The following is a 4,432-nucleotide window of genomic DNA, read 5'->3' as shown; positions in this document are numbered from 1 at the left end:
ATATATATATATATATATAAGCTTATATATGTATTTCTGTTACCACTTTCCCCTTCATATATATGTGTGTATCTCTATACACCAACACACACCCACGCAGAAATATATACACTCGCTATGTAATACATAGATATATAAATATATATATATATATATGTGTGTGTGTACGTACATATACATATTCGTATGTAGTTGAATGAGTGCTAAAATAGTTATACATGTACTTACATTTGTTAAATAAAATAGCAAAACGTTGCGGAAATTTCTGTAGAGTGATATTAATGTGCTTTGACAGATGTCCTTGTAAGATTTCAGAGCCAATTTATATATAGCGCATTATTGTGACAAGGAAAACATGTTTATTACTGCAATATCGTGTACTTGAAAAGATATCGCAAATGGTAGCAACAACAGCAGCAGCACTTTTAAAAAGAATAAGAACATTATTCATTACAAAAGTGCTACTGACTTGCGAAATACGGTGGAGCTTCAGACGAAATGGCTTGCGGTAAGTAGTCGCGACACTTCACGTAATGAGTTCATTTTCCGCAGGACTCGAACTTTACTTACAGCGCGTCTGAGAGTTGATTCATTATAGGACATAGACATATTGGCTTCGATATGCCCATCCCTTAGAATTCAAGAATTTTTTCTTAACGTCAGAAATATTTACGGTGATATAATAACAATAATATTCACAATGGTTTGTCTTACTGGATCGTTTTAGAGTGTGTTTATAACATGTATAGTTGACTGACGCGACACACCTCCATGCCGGTTGCTGAAGGAATGTATACTAATCGAATAATAAGGGAATTTGACGACCCCATACTTAGAATACCAAAAGCTGCATAGTGTTCTAATATTTTCTGGTTCTGTAGTGGTTGAGTTTTATGTTGCACAATTGATATTGTGCAACATATTATACCGCACCATTAAAGAATATTCAAAATTGTGTGACATTGACTGAGGAGCTGCAGTTGAGTGTAGTCCACATATACAGATATAGTGTTATGACTGATAAACATGTGCGGTTGAACGAAAATATATCATTAACTCTCCCTTTGAAGATTTACAAATTTTCTTTCCAAGAAACTACAAATTTTCTATTAAAAATACTGTATACTTCTCTTTGTGTTTATATGTGCGTGTGTAGCTAAGGATAGCGCCGATTTACTCAAGTTTAAGTAAGAGTGAAATAAGTAGCTTCAATCTGTGTAGAAGCGTTTGGAAAAGTATTTGAAAATGAGAGAAAAACATTTGAGACAAGATAAACAATGTGTAAACATACAGTTTACGAATACTGTGACTGAGACGTCTGACAGGAAATTTTCGACTGAAGACTTGAGAGATCGATGGAGCAAAAGAGTGTGAAACTGAAGTAGAACGTTCCCTTGCTAGACACTGTTGAAGGTTTAGCTTATATGAAGTGACGTACCATTGATTTTCTCGTTCTTCTCAAGGGTGATAACTCACTGGTCTGTAACGGTAATGTGTCAGTTACTGATACATTTCCATCAACAGAAACAATAATCTTGGTCACTGAGAATAGAAAAAAAATGGGTTCAAGAAGATGATTGATTCCTTAACTATAGTTTACATTATATTGGACAAGCTGGAACATAATATTTTTATCGCTTAGTAAGAAGCACCTAATTTCATTCATAACACCTACATTAGAAAACGTATCCTACCTCACATTCTTTAAACATAGGCTTCAAAATCAATTCAAACTCTATGTTTTTAAAATTTTGATCAATCTCTCTGTGTGTGAACTGATATAAGTAACATTACTGAACATGCAGCATAAAACCTAATCAACTTTATCGTGGTCAGATACATTGATATTAAGCAGTTACTGGCAGCCAATTGTCTAATAAGCAAATGTCCTTCCATCAACCAGTATATCAATCATGAGGTATGATTAGGTCAAACAAATATACATCCTCTAATCATAATATGCACAGATCCTAACTACATATTGTGGTGAACTGTTAAGGCAAATCATTGCTAACATTGTTGTACTTATATCATTCTAATTATTTCTACTATTAACCAATAGTTAATAGGTGATATGATTGTCGAAACCAATAAGACACAATACAGAGAAGATAAACAAACGATGTAGAAAAAGATAGCTAGCTTGTTAGCGAGAGATAGATAGATAGATAGATAGAGAGATAGATAGATAGATAGATAGATAGATGGATGCATGGATAGATGGATAAATAAATAGATCTATTAAAATGTTTGTAACGTCTTGAAAAAATATGATGCTATAAAACCAAAACGCTTTTTAAGCAATAACAATGTTTCAAAAGAGTTCAGTTTCCCAAAAACCAAAATAATAATTAATCATGGGTGTGCCTTATTTTCAATACACAATATGGACATAAACTATCTCTATATATAATGCTACTCTTAAAACGGCAATAAAAGATGCTTACTATTTTAAACGACCATTTTGGTAGTGTAATTTCAAAGATGACGAAAAAATGGTGACGTTAATAGCGAATAACACTGTCAATGGTATGTATGAATATTTTCATAGAGAAAAATGAATTCCAAAAATTTATGCTGTAGTCAATGTTGCTTAACGCCGAATTGGCTTGATTTAATACACTTATAAATAATGGCATTCCACTCTTGACCACCTCGTTGATTATCCAGACAGAGCATCAGAATATTTTTGTGTTCTATTTTGAAGTTGTTTGTGTTGAGTTGCTGTCATTGATTCTGAAGCCTCATCTGTAGACGTCCACCGAAGTCCACGCGGCTCTTCACCGTAAAGCGCCCTTACTGCTCTCACGCTCTTCTAACCACACTGCCTATATTTCTTGCCTGGTTGACAATCTTCCCTCATTTGACTACAAATTATGAACACGGGTACTAGGAACTCCGTTTGTACTGCCCGTAAAAATATTGTGGGAAGTCATAACAGCCCTTTGATATCATGTATTTTACACAAGTAAAACGTAAAGTCAAGAACAAAAAGATGCAGGCGAAAACAATCGTTTTTCATCTGCAGCTCTTATCATGTATCCTTTGTAGTTCCTTAACAGGGCTGAGAAAGGGTTCACTGCTAAGAGGAAATGCATTATAGGTAAGCTGTCATGATGAAATTTTTCCAGTTTGTAGTCTAATTATGTTATAACTACTGCGGTAGGTGCAGTTTTTAAAGATAACACTGTGGACCATATTGTTGTCACTCTCTTAATAACATTGACTATAGCAGTTGAAACCCTAGCAACGTGATTCGTTTATCCATGACTAAGGATCAGAATCAAATACTTTCTTATAGCCGAACAGTTAGCAGGTCTCTGAGGTGCTGCTTCGCTTCTTTAAGGGCAGCTTTCATGATTAGAATTTGGCCAGCACAACCTCAGACAACACTCTTTTCACCTATGTTCACAGGTGTCACAATATTTTGTTTCGCAATGATCCTGAATGAATACATTCAAGCAACTTATGTGTAATTTATAAATAACATTGAGGCATGTTATAGCTATGAGTTTTGCGCTACAAGCATCATTTCATTTGGGGCACAAGCCTTGTATGTGCAACAACTTTTCAATCAACCTGTATATTCTCTGAAAAGATAAATATCAACCACGGTGTAACTGATCTCAAAAGAGAAGATTAGACAAAATACAAAATGTTATTTTGTCCAAATTTCATTGATTCTCGAAAAGCATGGTAAATTAATAATCTATACAAACAAAACAAATATAAGAATTTTGGTGGAGGGAACAGTCGATTATATTCACCATAAGACATGAGTGTTATATATAGTGAAAGAAAGAAATGTAAACACGTTATTGGAAGAATTTAAACTCAGAACATCAATTCTGCGTTGACTAAATACCGCAAGGAATTGTCAGTCGCTTTGCCGATTTTGCTAATCCATTACTAAATATTGCTAACAGACTGAAAATTGTGATAAATAGATCAATGTCTCATACAGTAAAATTTTTGAGCGTGCAATATGGTACTAAATATTAATATCTCATACATATATATACATATGTATATAGAGATTGACACACACACGCACACACATAAACAAATACCAATATGTGTGACTAGTTATTACTTTTATAAATGTGCTTGTATATAATAGTCTCGGCTGATATTTGTTTCACAATGAAAAATCAAATAGTCTAATACATGGTTCACTGCAGCCTAGATATCTTTGAAGATTTGTCAATTAAAAATGATGTATTTGTAAATATAAATATAGATGCATACCCACAAGGTCCCACACGAATGGTCACCGACACAAAATGTCGCAGATACACATCTACACGCACCTATATGTAACGATATTCCCTTCTGTATGCTTACATACATACATACATACATACATACATGTTTGTTTTATTAATATATAGATGTGTGCGCGCGCAAATATACATTTAAATATGTATGTATG

The sequence above is a fragment of the Octopus bimaculoides genome, chromosome 10 (assembly GCF_001194135.2).
Source record: "Octopus bimaculoides isolate UCB-OBI-ISO-001 chromosome 10, ASM119413v2, whole genome shotgun sequence".
In the NCBI taxonomy this organism is placed as follows: domain Eukaryota; kingdom Metazoa; phylum Mollusca; class Cephalopoda; order Octopoda; family Octopodidae; genus Octopus; species Octopus bimaculoides.
This window is presented reverse-complemented; position numbering follows the sequence as displayed.